We start from the raw sequence: 19,226 nt of genomic DNA, 5'->3' as shown, positions 1-19,226 counted from the left end.
TATTTTCTGACACACAAGCATTATATGAAATTCAAACTTTTTCAGGGTCCATAAATAAAATGCCATTGGAACCCAACCATGCTCATTTGTTTACATTCTGTCTTACAGCTGCTTTCATTGCTACAGTAGAAGAAATCAGTAGTTGTGACAAAGACTATGTGGCCCACAAAGCCTAAAATATTTACTAATATCTTTTAGTTCAGGCAATAAAATACCATAGACTGAGTATCTTAAACAACATAAATTCATTTTCTCGGAGTCCTGGAGACTAGAAGTTCTAGACCAAGGTGCCAGTGGTGGTTGACTTCTGGCAAGAGCTCTCCCCTTGGGCTGAAGACGGCTGCCTTCCTGCTGTGTCCTCACATGGAGGAAAGAGATAGCAAGCTCTCTGGTGTCTCTTTCTATAGGACACTATGCCCATCATGAGGGCCCCATTCTCATAACCTCATCTGAGCCTAATTTCTTCCCAAAGCCCTATCTTCAAATAGCATCACATTGTGGGTTAGGAATCCAACATATGGGTTTTGGAAGAACACAATTCCATCTATAGTAACTAATATTCTTTTACAGAAAATGTTTGCTAATCTCTGTACTAAAGGATATTAGGACACATACAGACTCTCCCAAGAATGCCAGAGAACCAGGCTATATGGTGTGTTGGAGGTAACACAGCCAGGAAATTCATAAACACCCTGCAAATTGGTTCAGTGAGATTCCACCTCTACCACCCCAAGGTGCTGCCAATTCACCCAGCACCCAGCACTGGAAAGGACTGCTAGGAACCTTCGCACTGCTGTCTCTGTAAACTGGAGTGTTGCTCTTTGTATCTCACCAGAATGTATTCAGCCACTGACTGCTACTTGTATATAAGGTTCTTTTTTTAAATTAATTTTATTTTGGGGTGGGCTGGGTCTTTCTTGCTGCACACATACTTTCTCTCTTTGCGGAGAACAGGGGCTGCTTTCTAGCTGTGGTGCACGGGCAGCTCACTGTGGTGGAGTCTCTCGTTAGGGAGCACAGGGTCTAGGGTGCACCAGCTCAGTAGTGGTGCAAGGGCTTAGCTGCCCCGCATCATGTGGTCTTCCTGGACCAAGGATGGAACCTGTGTCCCCTGCATTGGCACCCAGGGAAGTCTGCATATAAGCATAACTTTGATTCAAAGTTTTCTGTGGGTGAATCTGATTGATGGATCCAAGAACACATATCTACAGCTGCAAGAGATGCTGAGACAATGACTTCTGCAGGAATAGGGATGGGAAACCCATAAAATGGCAAATTCCCTAAAAGGACTGTTGTTGTTCAGTTGTTAAATGATGTCTGATTCTTTGTGATCCCATGGACTGCAGCAGGCCAGACTCCTCTGTTCTTTACTATCTCCCGGAGTTTGCTTACATTCAGGTCTATTGATTTGGTGATGGTATCTAATCATCTCATCCTCTGCTGCCCCCTTCTCTTCTTGCCTTCAAAAGGCACTGTGTGCGTGCTCAGTCGCTTCAGTCATGTCTGACTCTTTGCAACCCCATGGACTGTAGCCTGCCAGGCTCCTCTGTCCATGGGGTTCTCCAGGCAAGAATACTGGAGTGGGTTGCCATGCCCTTCTCCAGGGGATCTTCCTGACCCAGAGATTAAACCCACATCTCTTGTGTCTTCCTGCATTGCAGGAGGATTCTTTACCGCTGAGCCACTGGAGAAGCCCTCATAAGGGACTGTCTAATAGCAAATCACAATGTTAAAATGCCTCTTCCAACATTGCTTGTCCTCTACCACTTCCCCTGAGGATTGTTACCTCTTGAATAAACCCCTCTTCTCCTTGGGAAATATCCCCATGTTGCATCCCAATATTTGACAATTTTTTTTGACCCAGTTTCTTGGATTCAGAAATTGTTTCTAACAAAATTCCAATTTTGGGGAAAAGTGGGTCTCAGAGATGAGAAACTACTCTGCAGTGACATGACGTGCTTGTGTCTTTTCCTTCTTACCTTGTTACATTCTCTGTACCAGAGATGAGTTGCTATCACTGCTCCCTACTTTGGAATTAGGATGTGTCTCCTCTATCTGGGTCAAAATTTAATTCTTTCTGATTATAGCACCATGAGAACTTTGAGAGAACTAGAATGATAAAACTCAGTCTCATGTTTCCCTTATTCTCTTTAAAGTACCATGTCAGGAGAACCTCTACTTTTAGCCAAGATAAGGTAAAAGAAACCCCATTTGCCTGCTATTTAAGAACCAGATTTTCCCCTTTTCACCACCTCCACCCCCACCCCAAACCTACAAAAAAATCAACCCAAAATCTATTTTTAAATGGGTTTCTAAAAGCACTGGGCATCAGACATTGAAAGATAAAAGATGTGGGACTTCCCTGGTGGTCCAGTGGCTAAGACTCAGTGCTCCCAGTACAAGGGGCCTGGGTTCGACCCTGGTCAGGGAACTAGATCCCACATGCCCCAACTATAGGTCGCTCATGTCACAACTAAGACCTGGCACAGCCAAGTAAAAACTACTAATGAAAGAAAGATACAAGATAAGCCCTATGATTGACCTTGAGAGAAGTTCTAGATAATAGCACCAGGAGGAGGAACCCAGAAAGTATGTTTGTGTTCACTGGTAACACAAGATCTTGAATACTGACTGTTCCCACCAGCTAGATTGGTAAACCTCAAAATTCACAGGGCATTTAGGAAAGTACTAAGTATTAATAGGATCTTAGTGGGGAATTGGTCTCACATAACAAATCTTAAAAGCAAGGTGCAAAATATTCAATCTGTTTTCAAATATTGCAAATAATTTTATTGCACCCCAGAACAAAATCCAAGAATATTTATATGAAAACAAAAATATCCATCACTCAATAGAGTAAAATTCACAATATTTGCATCCAACAAAAGCTTACCAGCATGCAAAGACACAGGAAATGAGGAGAAAAACTAACCACTTGAAACTGATAGGAAATGGACACAGATATGGGAATTAGTGGCAAGGACATTAAAACAGTTATTATTATTGTATCCTAAATGTTCAAAACAATTAGCAGAAACATGGGGGAAAATTAAACTTCTGAAAATATATACTGTAGTATCTGAGAGGAAAATTACATTGATGAGACCAATGGCAGAAGAAAAGATTAATGAATTTTAATACATAGCAACAGAAATGATCAGAAAATGAAACAGAGAGAAAAAAGGACTTAAAGAAGGGAAAGACCATCACTGAGACTTAGGACAACTTCAAGCATCCTAAAATACATGTAATTGTGTATTCAAGCTGGAGGAGGGACAGAAAAACTATCTGAAGAAATGATAGCCGACACCCACGGTGTATTCATGTTGATGTATGGCAAAACTAATACAATATTGTAAAGTAAAAAAAAGAAATGATAGCTGAAAATATTCCATTTTTGATGAAAACTATAAACTCACAGATCCAAGAAGCTCAATGAATTCCAAGCACAAGAAAAATGAAGAAAACTACACGAAAGCACATCAGAACAAAATTCCTCAAAATCAACGATGAATAAAATTTCTTAAAAGCAGCCACAGAAAAAAGATACAAAAAATATAAGATAAGGACAATGGAAAATTCCTCATAGAAAACAATGCAAAGATAAGACAGTGGAGCAACATTTTTAAATAATTGAGAGAAAACAAAGTGTCACATAGAAATTTATATCCAGCAAAATAGCTTTCAAATAAGAAGTTAGAACAAAGACTATTTCAGACATACAAAAACTGAAAGAACTCATCACTAATAGACCTGCAGTATAAGAAATGTTAAAGGAAATCTTTCAGGCAGAAGGAAAATATCACCAGACGAAAATATCTTAGAGATATTGTGGGCCCAGTTCCAGAACACTGCATTAAAGTGAATATCACAATAAAGTGAGTCACACACATTTTTTGATTTCCCGGTGCACACTAAAGTTATGTTTACACTATAATGTAGTCTATTAAGTGTGTGATAGTATGTCTAAAAAAACATTGTGGATACCTTATTTAAAAAATAAGTTTTGCTAAAAGTTAATAACTGACATCTGAGCCTTCAGTGAGTTACAGTAGTAATATCAATGATCACTGATCATAGATCACTGTAATAAATATAACAATACAAAAATGTGTGAAATATTGTGAGATTTACCGAAATGTGACACAGAGACATGACGTGAGAAAATGCATTTGGAAAAATGATGCCAATAGGTTTGAGAGGTGCAGGGTAGTCACAAACCTTAACTTTGTAAGGAAACCAGAAATATCTGTAAAGCACAATAAAGGAGAATATACCTTTACGGATATACACAAGAACAGAGAGCAACAAAGAAGGTAACTCCATGACCAGTATGTAAAATTTATTTTTCTTATAAGTTGAATATCTTTTAAAAGATAACTGATGGTTTAAAAAAATAGTAACAACATATTGTGGAGATTATAACATATGCATAAGTAAAATACAAGGAAACAATAGCCTAAGTGTTGGCTACAGTAGCCAAGACATCCTGGAAACAGTCTAAATGTCCATCAACAAATGAGCAATAAAGCAGATGTGGTGCATGTATACAATGGACTATTATTCAGCCACAAAATGAATGAAATAATGCCATTTGCAGCAACTCGGTTGAACCTAGAGATTCTTATACTAAGTGAAGTAAGTCAGAAAGAGAAAGACAAATACCATGTGATAGCACTTATATGTAGAGTCTAAAATATGACACAAATGAATTTACCTACAAAACAGAAACTGACTCACACAGAGAACAGACTTGTGGCTGTCAAAGAGGGAGGAGGATCAGCCATCTTTTTAGTTTTCTGCATACTGGGAGTGTGTGAGGGGAATCCTCACAGCGGAGTTACTCATGTGAAAATAAAAAAGGGAACCTCATTTAAATTGGAGTCAAGAAGGCCAGAAGGGGGAATTCTCATGCCCTACCATGCATTGATAGCTGCAGATCCCCAATATTAATAGGAACAGACTACCCTGCTTACATCTTGGAAGGAAAGTTATGACCAACCTAGGCAGCATATTCAAAAGCAGAGACATCACTTTGCCAACAAAGGTCCATCTAGTCAAGGCTATGGTTTTTCCAGTGGTCATGTATGGATGTGAGAGTTGGACTGTGAAGAAAGCTGAACACCGAAGAATTGATGCTTTTGAACTGTGGTGTTGGAGAAGACTTTTGAGAGTCCCTTGGACTGCAAGGACATCCAACCAGTCCATCCTAAAGGAGATCAGTGCCAGGTGTTCTTTGGAAGGACTGATGCTAAAGCTGAAACTCCAGTACTTTGGCCACCTCATGGGAAGAGTTGACTCATTGGAAAAGACTCTGATGCTGGGAGGGATTGGGGGCAGAAGGAGAAGGGGACGACCCAGGATGAGATGGCTGGATGGCATCACCGACTCGATAGACATGAGTCTGGGTGAACTCTGGGAGTTGGTGATGGACAGGGAGGCCTGGCATGCTGCAATCCATGGGGTCGCAAAGAGTCGGACACAACTGAGTGACTGAACTGAACTGAACCCTGCATCTCCAACAGAAAGAACATTAGTGCTTTACTACCCTAGAAGTAGGAAAGAAGATTTTCTCCTGGCCTGTCAACAACCTAGCCAATGAGAAACTGATATAACTCAACCAATGAAAAGCCACTACACTTTGAGCTTCCAGTTTCTTCCAATGGACTCTTCATTTATAACAGTCCAGCTTCCTCTTTTTCTCTATTAGAAAAATGTTCCACTCCTTTATTTCACAAGACTTGTCCATAGTTTTTGCTGCAGCATGCTTACCTGATCTGCAATTTTCTGCTATTCCTGAATAAACCATTTTGTGGTAAAATAACTGGTTACTTTAGTTTTAAGATCAACACTTTTGTACTCCTGGTAAGTTTCCCTGCCAAGGAAAGGGGCTTTGGCCTCAATCAGCTGGATGGGGCTGGAATGTATTTTGTATATCCAGGTTCCCAGGATATTCGTTCCTGCTTCATAAGAGTATGAAACTGAAGATCAGCTATATAGCTTGGAAGGTGTGTGAAAAATAGTGTGAGCAGTTCATGTTATGCCTGAAAATTACTATAGAACTCTAGGGAGAGCTTCAAAAGAGCATAAAAGTAAAAATTATCCTCTGATAATGTAGTTTCTCCTCATAGGACCTCAGAGAATATTTTCTAACAGAGCTAAGATCTGAATAAAATGAAAAGTGTTACTTTTATTCCCATTACTTGATGGGCAATGTTAGGCTACTCTGTTCTTTAGGGACTGGTCACTAGTCCCAGAAATCTTCTCAGTATAGGAAAATTTTGTGTGGACATTAAAATAAACCATATTGACTAACCTTGAGTGAAACCCAACTCTATGCTCGGCCCCTCCCAAAAAGTACCCAGTGAATTAGTTTGAAAAAAATGAAACCAAAATGTAATTTGAAAAACCAAATATATAAAACATGAAAAACATTCAACAATAAAAAAGGGGAATAGTAATTCCTCATCTAATCTCTGCCCCTTGTTCTCCTCCAGAAAGTGTTGTTAACAATTTCTTAATCTATACATGGTATTGACATTTATGTGTATATTATATATATTCAGACACATACAGAGAGAACAGATGGATTGATAAGTATATAAATATAGATATCTCGTGTATTCTTTTTTAGACTGTAAATTTCTTCATATATATAAAAGATTATAAGGTATAAATGATGGATAAAGATTATGACTAACATGAACACTATTGTATCAGTCTTGGTCCTAGAAACAGATGGCATGCTTAAACTGGGAAATTGAGGCAAGCTGAATAATAAAACAACTACTTTCAAAGTTGTAAGCAGATTTAGAGGAACCAATAAGGGTAATGGAGTACTCGATGGTTTATCCAGGTTTTGTGGCATTCTAAAGTTCTATTCGGTTTTTAAAACCTTCTTTAAGGAAAAGAAGGTCAAATGTTTGATATAAAAGAAGGTATAAAAATGAATTTAGAATGAGAAAGAAAGCATCAAATCACAAACAGATAAAGCTGTAAATACCACAAATACTACAAAATCACAAATATCATCATCATATTACTACTAAATTTATTATATTTCTTTAATACTTTTCCCTACTTATTTTTTGTTTTTTTGTTACATGGTCTTTGATCTTCACATGACATTGACTTCATCCTCCAGAGAAAGAATAGAAGCTAATTCAGACTTCCCGCAAGCATAGTCTCTTCTGGGTTCCCTATTCTGTTCAACTGACCCATGAGTTCCTCCCTACAAGAGAATGAGAACAGTCCAGTATCACAGTTAGAAAAACAAATGGTAGCACTTGTTGAGCACGGGTCAGAGGTACCATTTTTTTAAGAGTAAAGGCCAGAGCATTTTACAAAGCTGAGGAAACTCTCAGTACATCTTCTAGGCTTAAGAATGCTTTTGCCACTGCCTATGCCAGCACTTCTGTGGCTCCTTAACCCTTCAAGACAAAGTCTCAACTTCTGCACATGGCAAATGAGGCTCTTTATCCTCCTATTCCTTCTCACTAGCCTGAGCTCGTAGTAGAACCTTCCTTCAGCTACCTCCGCCCGTTCCATACAGTTTATACTCCAGGAACATTCAATTGAACTGGAGCCTCCTGCACTGCAGGTGGATTCTTTACTAGTTAAGCTACCAGGGAAGTCACCACGAACACTCAGCCACTTCCAATTCCAGAACATCCTAGTTCAGTCCCATTCCTGAGCCTTTCCACATGATGTTCTCTGCTTGGAATACTCTCCCCAGTTTGTCCAGTAAACTCACCCTGTGCCTTCAAGTCACAGATGAAATGCTAGCCCTCCTACAAAGCTTTCTTTCACTCCCTTAGACACACTTCAGGTTTTCTTAAGCACTCCTTTGTTACTTACTGACACAGTAATCTTACAGTAATGCAATTGTTTGCTTATCTCCTCACTGTGAGTGTGTGCTAAGTTGCTTCAGTCAAGTCTTATTCTGTGACCCTGTGGACCCTAGGCTGCCAGGTTCCTCTGTCCATGGGATTCTCCAGGCAAGAATACTGGAGTGGGTTGCCATTTCCTCCTCCAGGGGATCTTCCCAACCCAGGGATTGAATCCATGTCTTCTTCATTGGCAGGTGGGTTCTTTATACCAGCCCACCTGAGAAGTTCTTATCTCCTCACTAGCCTGTAACTTTCTGGAGATCACAGACTGAGCCTTCCCATCCTTGGATCATAGGCACCTGCACAGGGCCTGGCACACAGTAGGAATTCAATGCATGTGTTTTCAATGAATGAGCATTGAATAGACTTCTATTGGCCTAGCACTGTCTGCTTACATTCATATATCCAACCAACTTGATCCAATCACCACTTGATTGTTTCACTGGAATGCCCTCAATTTTCATTGGTATCTCTTAATTTCTCCCCTCTCCCAGTGCCCCAGTTATTATAGCTATGTAACAAACCACCTTGATTTTTTAAACTGCTGTATAGTTGATTTACAATGTTGTGGTAGTTAGTTTCAGGTGTACAGTAAAGTGACCCATATATATATATATTTCAGATTCTTTTCCATTTTAGGTTATTACAAGATATTGAATATAGTTCCCTGTTTATACAGCAGGTCTTTGTTGTTTATTGTACATATAATAATGTGTATTTGCTAATCCTATCAGTTCAGTTCAGCTGCTCAGTCATGTCCAACTCTTTGCTAACCCCATGGACTGCAGATGCCAGGCTTCCCTGTCCATCACCAACCCTGGAGCTTGCTCAAACTTATGTCCACTGAGTCAGTGATGCCATCCAACCGTCTCATCTTTGTCGTCCCCTTCTCCTCCTACCTTCAATCTTTCCAAGCATCAGCGTCTTCTTCAATGAGTCAGTTCTTCACATAAGGTGGCCAAAGTATTGGAGTTTCAGCTTCAGCATCAGTCCTTCCAATGAATATTCAGGACTGATTTCCTTTAGGATTGATTGGTTTGATCGTCTTGATGTCCAAGGGCCTCTCAAGAGTCTTCTCCAACACCACGGTTCAAAATCATCAATTCTTTGGTGCTCAGCTTTCTTTATGGTCCAACTCTCACATTCATACATGACTACTGGAAAAACCGTAGCCTTGACTAGACAGACCTTTGTTGGCAAAATGATGTCTCTGCTTTTTAATATGCTATCTAGGTTGGTCATAACTTTCCTTCCAAGGAGTAAGCCTCTTTTAATTAAGCTGCAATCACCATCTACAGTGATTTTTGAGCCCCCAAAAATAAAGTCTGACACTGTTTCCACTGTTTCCCCATCTATTTGTCTGAAGTGACGGGACCGGATGCCATGATCTTTGTTTTCTGAATGTTGAGCTTTAAGCCAACTTTTTCACTCTTCTCTTTCAATTTCATCAAGAGGTTCTTTAGTTCCTCTTTGCTTTCTGCCACACAGGTGGTATCATCTGCATATCTGAGGTTACTGATATTTCTCCCAGAAATCTTGATTCCAGCTTGTGCTTCATCCAGCCCAGAGTTTCTCATAATGTATTCTGCATATAAGTTAAATAAACACGGTGACAATATACAGCCTTGACATGCTCCTTTCCCTATTTAGAACCAGTCTGTTGTTCCATGTCCAGTTCTAACTGTTGCATCCTGACCTGCATACAGGTTTCTCAGGAGGCAGGTCAGGTGGTCAGGTATTCCCATCTCTTGAAGAATTTTCCACAGTTTATTATGATCCACACAGTCAAAGGCTTTGGCATAGTCAATAAAGCAGAAATAGGTGTTTTTCTGGAACTCTCTTGATTTTTTGATGATCCAGCGGATGTTGGCAATTTTATCTCCAGTTCCTCTGCCTTTGCTAAAACCAGCTTGAACATCTGGAAGTTCAAGGTTCACATAATCAATTAAAAAAGTATGTAACACCCTTGTTTAGACTAGTGAGGGGGGCACTCTCCATCCCCCTTCTGATGTCTCTGTCAGAAGCTTTCTGTGTGCCTTTTTCACTTTAATAAAACTCTGCTACACAAAAGCTTTCCAAAAGTCTGTTTCCCCAGTCCTGTGTAAATTCTGGTGGCTCTATGGTGGGGTTAATGGTGACCTCCTCCAAGAGGGCTTATGCCATACACAGGTCTACTGTATTAACCCCACTATAGAGCCACCAGAACTTACAAAGGACTGGGGAAACAGACTCTTGGAGGGTACAAGCAAAAGCTTGTGTGCACCAGGACCCAGGAGAAAGGAGCAGTGACCCCAAAGAGACTGACCCAGACTTGCCCACGAGGGTCCAGGAGTCTCCAGCTGAAGCCAGTGGGTCAGTGGTGGCTGGCTCCAGGGCTGGGGCACTGCGTGCAGCAGTGTGTGCATGGGGCCTTTGGACCTTTTGAAGGAGGTCACCATGATTTTCATTACCTCCACCATAGTTTGGCCTCAAGTCAAACAACAGGGAGGCAACACAGCATCAACAGAAACTTGCATTAAAGATTTACTGGGCATGGCCCTGTCCATTAGAACAAGACCCAGTTTCCTCCTCAGTCAGTCTCTCCCATCAGGAAGCTACCATAAGCCTCTTATCCTTCTCCATCAGAGGCAGACAGAATGAAAACCACAATCACAGAAAACTAACCAATCTGATCACATGGACCACAGCCTTGTCTAACTCAATGAAACTATGAGCTATGCCGTGTAGGGCCACCCAAGACAGACAGGTCATGGTGGAGAGTTATGACCAAACACGGTCCACTGGAGAAGGGAATAGCAAACCACTTCAGTATTCCTGACTTGAGAATCCCATGAACAGTATGAAAAGGCAAAAAGATAGGACACTGAAAGATGAACTCCCTAGGTTGGTTGGTGCCCAATATGCTACTGGAGATCAGTGGAGAAATGACTCCAGAAAGAATGAAGAGATGGAGCCAAAGCAAAAACAACACCGAGTTGTGGATGTGACAGGTGATGGAAGTAAAGTCTGATGCTGTAAAGAACAATATTGCATCAGTTCAGTTCAGTTCAGTTCAGTCGCTCAGTCGTGTCTGACTCTTTGCGACCCCATGAATCACAGCACACCAGGCCTCCCTGTCCATCACCATCTCCCGGAGTTCACTCAGACTCACGTCCATCGAGTCAGTGATGCCATCCAGCCATCTCATCCTCGGTCGTCCCCTTTTCCTCCTGCCCCCAATCCCTCCCAGCATCAGAGTCTTTTCCAATGAGTCAGCTCTTCGCATGAGGTGGCCAAAGTAGTGGAGCTTCAGCCTCAGCATCATTCCTTCCAAAGAAATCCCAGGGTTGATCTCCTTCAGAATGGACTGGTTGGATCTCCTTGCAGTCCAAGGGACTCTCAAAAGTCTTCTCCAACACCACAGTTCAAACGCATCAATTTTTCGGCGCTCAGCCTTCTTCACAGTCCAACTCTCACATCCATACATGACCACAGGAAAAACCATAGCCTTGACTAGATGGACCTTTGTTGGCAAAGTAATGTCTCTGCTTTTGAATATACTATCTAGGTTGGTCATAACTTTTCTTCCAAGGAGTTAAGCATCTTTTAATTTCATGGCTGCAGTCACCATCTGCAGTGATTTTGGAGCCCCCCAAAATAAAGTCTGACACTGTTTCTACTGTTTCCTCATCTATTTCCCATGAAGTGATGGGACCAGTTGCTGTGATCTTCGTTTTCTGAACGTTGAGTTTTAAGCCAACTTTTTCACTCTCCTCTTTCACTTTCTTTTTTTTTAGTAGTTATCTTTATTTATTTATGTATTTATTTATTTTTCAATTTTAATTTTTACTTTATTTTACTTTACAGTACTGTATTGGTTTTGCCATACATTGACATGAATCCACCACAGGTGTACATGAATTCCCAATCCTGAACCCCCGTCCCAACTCCCACCCCATTCCTCTTTCACTTTCATCAAGAGGCTTTTTAGCTCCTCTTCAATTTCTGCCATAAGGGTGGTGTCATCTGCATATCTGAAGTTATTGATACTTCTCCTGGCAATCTTGATTCCAGCTTGTGTTTATTCCAGTCCAGCGTTTCTCATGATGTACTCTGCATAGAAGTTAAATAAGCAGGGTGACAATATACAGCCTTGACGTACTCCTTTTCCTATTTGGAACCAGTCTGTTGTTCCATGTCCAGTTCTAACTGTTGCTTCCTGACCTGCATACAGATTTCTCAAGAGGCAGTTCAGGTGGTCTGGTATTCCCATCTCTTTCAGAATTTTCCACAGTTTATTGTGATCCACACAGTCAAAGGCTATAGGAACCTGGAATGTTAGGGCCATGAATCAAGGCAAATTGGAAGTGGTCAAACACGAGATGGCAAGAGTGAACATCAATATTTTAGGAATCTGTGAACTAAAATGGACTTGAATGGGTGAATTTAACTCAGATGACCCTTATATCTACTACATGGGCAAGAATCCCTTAGAAGAAATTGAGTAGCCCTCATAGTCAACAGGAGTCCAAAATGCAGTACTTGGATGCAATCTCAAAAATGACAGAATGATCTCTGTTCATTTCCAAGGCAAACCATTCAATATCACAGTAATCAAGTCTATGCCCTGACCACTAATGCTGAAGAAGCTGAAGTTGAATGGTTCTATGAAGACCTACAAGACCTTCTAGAATGAACACCCCCCAAAAATGTCCTTTTTATTATAGGGGACTGGAATGCAAAAGTAGGAAGTCAAGAGATACCTGGAGTAACAGGCAAATTTGGCCTGGGAGTACAAAATGAAGCAGGTCAAAGGCTAACAGACTTTTGCCAAGAGAATGCACTGGTCATAGCAAACACCTGCTTCCAACAACACAAGAGAAGACTACACAAGGATATCACGAGGTGGTCAATGCTGAAATCAGACTGATTATATTCTTTGCAGCCAAAGATGGAAAATCTCTATACAGTCAGCAAAAACAAGACCAGGAGCTGACTGTGGCTGAGATCATTAACTCATTATTGCCAAATTCAGATGAATTGAAGTAAGTAGGGAAAACCACTAGACTATTCAAGTATGACGTAAATCAAATCCTTAATGATTATACAGTGGAAGTGACAAATAGATTCAAGGGATTAGATCTAGTAGACAGAGTGCCTGTAGAACTATGGACAGAGGTTCATGACATTGTACAGGAGACAGGGATCAAGAACATCCCCAAGAAAAGGAAATACAAAAAACCACAATAAAATCGTTGTCTGAGAAGGCCTTACAAATAGCTGAAAAAAGAAAAGATGCAAAAGGCAAAGGAGAAAAGGAAAGATATACCCATTTGAATGCAGAGTTCCAAAGAATAACAAGGAGAGATGAAAAAGCCTTCCTCAGTGATCAATACAAAGAAATAAAGGAAAAGAATAGAATAGGAAAGACTAGAGATCTCTTTAAGAAAATTAGAGATATCAAGGGAACATTTCATCCAAAGATGGGCACAATAAAGGAAAGAAATAGTATGAACCTAACAAAAGCAGAAGGTATTAAGAAGAGGTGGCAAGAATACATAGAAGAACTGTACAAAAAAGATCTTCATGACTCAGATAACCACAATGGTGTGATCACTCACCTAGAGCCAGACATCCTGGGATGTGAAGTCAAGTGGGCCTTAGGAAGCATCACTACAAACAAAGCTAGTGGAGGTGATGGAATTCCAGTTGAGCTATTTCAAATCCTAAAAGATGATGCTGTGAAAGTGCTGCACTCAATGTGCCAGTAAATTTGGAAAACTAAGCAGCGGCCACAGGATTGGAAAAGGTCAGTTTTCATTCCAATCTCAAAGAAAGACAACGCCAAAGAATGCCCAAACTATTACACAGTTGCACTCATCTCACACGCTAGCAAAGTAATGCTCAAATTCTGCAGGACAGTTTTCCACAGAATGTGAACCGTGAACTTCCAGATGTTCAAGCTAGATTTAGAAAAGGCAGAGGAACCAGAGAGCAAATTGCCAACATCTGTTGGATCATCAAAAAAGCAAAAGAGTTCCAGAAAAACATCTACTTGTGCTTTATTAACTACTCCAAAGCCTTTGACTGTGTGGATCACAATGAACTGTGGAAAATTCTGAAAGAGATGGGAATACCAGACCACCTGACCTGCCTCCTGAGAAACCTGTACACAGGTCAAGAAGCAACAGTTAGAACCAGACATGAAACAATAGATAGGTTCCAGATAGGGAAAGGAGTACATCAAGGCTGTATATTGTCACCCCTGTTTATTTATCTTATATGCAGAGTACATCATGAGAAATGCTGGCCTGGAAGAAACAGAAGCTGGAATCAAGATTTCTGGGATAAATACCAATAACCTCAGATATGCAGATGACACCACCCTTATGGCAGAAAGCAAAGAGGAACTAAAGAGCCTCTTGATGAAAGTGAAAGAGGAGAGTGAAAAAGTTGGCTTAAAACTCAACTTCAGAAAACAAAGATCATGGCATCTGGTCCCGTCACTTCAGACAAATAGGTGGGGAAACAATGGAATTAGTGATAGACTTTACTTTCTTGGGCTCCAAAATCACTGCAGATGGTGATTGCAGCCATGAAATTAAAAGATGCTTGCTCCTTGGTAGAAAAGTGACCAACCTAGACAGCACATTAAAAAGCAACGATATCACTTTGCCAACAAAAGTCTGTCTAGCCAAAGCTATGGTTTTTCCAGTAGTCATGTATGGTTGTGAGAGTTGGACTATAAAGAAAGTTGAGGGCCGAAGAATTGATGCTTTTGAAGTGTGGTGTTGGAGAAGACTCTTGAGAGTCCCTTGGACTGCAAGGAGATGCAACCAGTCCATCCTAAAGGAAATCAGTCCTGAATATTCATTAGAAGGACTGGTGGTGAAGCTGAACTCTAATACGTTGGCCACCTGATGAGAAGAAATGATTCATTTGAAGAGACCCTGATGCTGGGAAAGATTGAAGGCAGGAAAAGAAGGGGACGACAGAGGATGAGATGGTTGGATGGCATTGCTGACTCTATGGACATGAGTTTGAGTAAGCTCTGGGAGTTGGTGATTGACAGGAAAGGGGGGTATGCTGCAGTCCCTGGGGTTGCAGAGAGTCAGACGCGACTGAGCGACTGAACTGAACTGAACTGACACAAAAACTCTTGAGTGATCAAGCCTGGTCCCTGATTCCAAAGCTAAATCTTCTTCAGAGATCATGAATCTGACATTATTCACCTTAAGCTTTCAGTAGGTAAATAAACAGATAGATAGATGCATCCAATGGCAGCAGAAAAAAAAGCTATTTCTTCCTCAGTGCCTCTTTAGCCAGGAAGAAAAAGTAATTCTTAAGAATTCTTCTCCCATGACAGCCAAAGTCCAATTCCCAGACTTCTTGAGATTCCAACATCTAGATCCAGTTCCCGAAATGGACCTGGCCTCTTGATCACACTCTGTCCCTGGAGAAGTCATGCTTGCAAATGATCAAAGCTATATATCATTTGTATGTCTTAGAGGAGATGATCTCATTAAACCACACTTGTTTCTGATGCACAGAGAAGTCTGTGTTGGGTTTCTTAGGATCCCCATTTTCATACAGGCAGCCATCTGCAGCCCAGTCTAACCATCCACTTTTAGATCATCTCTGCAAACATTGTGCAATTCCAAACATTCAAAGACACAGACACAATGGTTTCTAAACATTTTGGATTTGTTACAACACTACGTTTATCCTTTTCACTCCCCACTCACCTAAGAGCTATAGGCATATATTTGATTTTCCTGAACTAAAAAGAATCACAATGAAGTAATTTTGAAAGCATTTTTGAGACTTTTGCCAATTTCTTTAAGCTTTGTCAACAGCCTCAGGTGTCAAAAGACCAGCACTCCTTATCACCCATCTAAAGGCCTCTTGACAATCTCATTAGTACTGAAGGTAGGTTTACCATTTCATTTGGCCTTTTCAAGATGTTATTTTTTTCCCTTTTATTCACACTAGATCTTCAGCCAAGAAAATGTACTCCCAGTTTCCCTTCGAGGAAGATTTTGCTTTTGTTGTTTTTACTGCACTTATTTTTCTTTCTTTTTTTCTTATGATAGCTTGCCATATTCCCTCTCAATTTTGTTCTTATGATGTTATTTAACCCTTTGATACCTGCTACCTTTATTGATAACAAAATGGTAGCTTATTTGTCTCTTCCCTTTGAAACTTAGGAAGGATTTGTCAAGTGTGACGTTTAAAAAAAAACAACTGTATCTGTTTGGCAGAGAGTCACTGCTGGATTTGTGATGCTTCCCTCCATTACTTTTCCGGGGACTGACAGTTTTTTGCTCTGTTTCACTGGCTGCTGTGTCGTGTTCCCTTACACTGTCTCATCCCCAGTGGTTTGGTAGCAAGTCTGTGTGATGAATGAGTCTTGGTGAACTGGAAATCACAGTTAACACTTGGAGTCCTCCACACTCTCCCTCAACCATGTATAGGCCACCTCATATCCTTTTTCTGCTGCAAAGAACTATGCAGCTTACTCTAATACCTATTCATCTGTCTACAAGATGAGATTGTAGAAGCCTTAGTGAAAGACCATGAAACCTTAGTGAAGTCGCTCAGTCGTGTCCGACTCTTTGCAACCCCATGAACTGAGATCCTCCATCCACGGGATTTTCCAAGCAAGAGTACGGGAGTGGGTTGCCATTTCCTTCTCCAGGGGATCTTCCCAACCCAGGGATCGAACTTGGGTCTCCCACATTGTAGACAGATGCTTTACCATCTGAGCCACCAGGGAAGTTCCAAGACTATGAAACCTTAGTGAATACAAAACATGGTTGCCATATCTAGGATTTTCTCAGCTACCCCTTTCCCCATGTGGAGTTTGCACTGTTTAAAATTTAAGTTTTCTGATATCTAAAGGCTAGTTTTCTGGTTAGGCCAAAGAAAGCATGAATGCTAATGAGCAACATTTTAATCAACTCTCTCAAGCTTTACCACACCACTCAACTATCTTATTGCTAAGAAGGATTCTAGGAACTCTTTTCAGATGGAAATCCTTTGGACTGGTGCCTTACAGACCAACCTTGAGAACAGTTTAATGTGATTGGGCTTTTATTGTTTTCAGTGCTTTCAAAGAAAGGCAAATATTTACTACATCTGATACTTTGTCTCTAGTCAACTGATGTTTTAAAAAGACAAGGTCTCTTCGAGCACTTTATTTTCTTCTAAATACTCAGAAAAGTATTCTGTTCTGCAATGCTCTCATAATGTTCCATCTGTTCTGATTTTTCAGAGGCTTTTTTTTTTTTATAAAAATCTCCTCAGAAAATTCAATGAAAAAAGGTAAAGGCTTTACTGCCAGTAAATTTTTGTTTCTCTTCTTTCTGGGAAAGAGCCAGTTTGAGTTTAAAAATAGACCTGAGAAATGTCTAGCTTGAGATTCATTCAACCCACTAATATTTGCTCTAGAATAATAAAGGAGATTTGATACATCTGAACTAAACTGATCCCCATATTTGTCACCTTTCCATTTCAGATCAAATAAAACACCAAAGCAGCCTTCTGTAGAAGCAAAATTCATTATGTCAACCGCCCCCTCTTTTTTATTTTTAATTTATCCTGAAAAAAAGTGAAGTTGGCAACTTAGATCATTCAAAATGCCCCATGTTAAACGTTTATGAATTGATGCTATTTATTATTAATTTCTAGTAGCAGTTACTATGGTTCTAATATCAAATACCCACTAGGAGAAAAATATTGGGGCAATCAAGAAATGACTTAATTTTAAAGTTTGGCTGGTGCACGGTGATGACCCAGAGAGATGTTATTGGGGAGGGAGGTGGGAGGGGGTTCATGTTTGGGAACACATGTACACCCGTGGTGGATTCATGTCAATGTATGGCAAAACCAATACAGTATTGTAAAGTAAAATAAAGTAAAAATAAAAATTAAAAAAAAATAAAAATGATATTATTGAGGTATAATTGATATCAATAAATGTCACAAAATCTAAGTATATGATCAATGAATTCTTTTAAGTGCATGTAATTGTTTAACTGCCCTCGCAATTATGGCACAGAGAATTTCCATCAACCCAAAAGTTTACCTTTGCTCCTTTGTGGTTTTTTTCCTGTCTTTGGCAACCACTCATCGCCTTTCAATAACTCTGCTTTTTACTTTTCTAGAATATTACATAAATGGAATCTCACAGTGTATGGTCTTTCATGTCTGCCTTCTTTTGCTTAGCATAATGATTTTGGGACTCATTCATGTTGTTGCGTGATTCAGTAGTATGTTGGTTTTTATTGCTGAGTAGTATTCCATCATTTGGATACAGCACACAGTCTACCCATTCACAAGCTGATGAACATTTGTGTGTTTCCCTTGTGGCCCAGTGATTAAGAATCTGCCTTCCAATGCAGGGGATGTGGGCTCAATCCCTAGTCAGGGAACTAAGACCCAGCATGCTTGGGGTAACTAAGCCTGAGTGCCATGACTAGAGAAAGCCTGCATGCAGCAAGGAAGACCCAGCACAGCCAGAAAAAAAAAAAAGAAATTGGATGTCTCCAGTTTTTGATTATTCATAAAGTTGTTAGGGATATTCAAGTACAAATCTTTTGGTGAAATATATATTCATTTCTCTTTCATGAATATCTAGGAGTGGATTGCTGGGTCTGATGGTAAGTGTTTGCTTAATTTTATAGGATGGCCAGTTTTCCAGAGTAAATGTACCATTTTGGCTTCACCAGCAGTGTACAAACACTGTCGTTGCTCCATATCCATATCAACACTTGTTATTGTTGGTCCTTTTTATTTTAGCCATTTTGGTGCTGATGTAGTGGTATTTCATTGCTATTTTAATCTGCACTTCCCTAATGACTAAAGGTATTAAACATTTGTTCATGCACTTATTTTCTGTATTCTTCTTTGGTAAGATGTCCATTCAAATCTTTTATCTGTTTTTAAAAATCAGGTTATAGGATATGGAAATAATTCAGATGGGATGCTCATAGAGGGCCTCCCACAATATACCTAATCAATACTTCTGAAAACTATCAAGATCAGCAAAAACAAGGAAAATCTGAGAGACTATCACAGCCAAGAAGAGGGAGACATGACAACTAAATGTAATTTAGTGTACTGGATGGGATCATGAAACAGAAAAATGATACTAGGGAAAAACCAAAGAAATCTGATAAATGATAAACTGTAGCTAATAGTAACATATCAATATTGGTTCATTAGTTGTAATAAATATACCACACTAAAGTAAGATGTTTATATAGGGAAATTGGATGTGGAGTAGGGGGTGAATGTGGTGGGTAATTAGGGAAATTTCTGTATGACTATATTGTTCTTCTAAAACTGTCCTAACAA

Source organism: Capricornis sumatraensis, chromosome 3 (genome assembly GCF_032405125.1).
Source record: "Capricornis sumatraensis isolate serow.1 chromosome 3, serow.2, whole genome shotgun sequence".
Lineage (NCBI taxonomy): Eukaryota > Metazoa > Chordata > Mammalia > Artiodactyla > Bovidae > Capricornis > Capricornis sumatraensis.
This window is presented reverse-complemented; position numbering follows the sequence as displayed.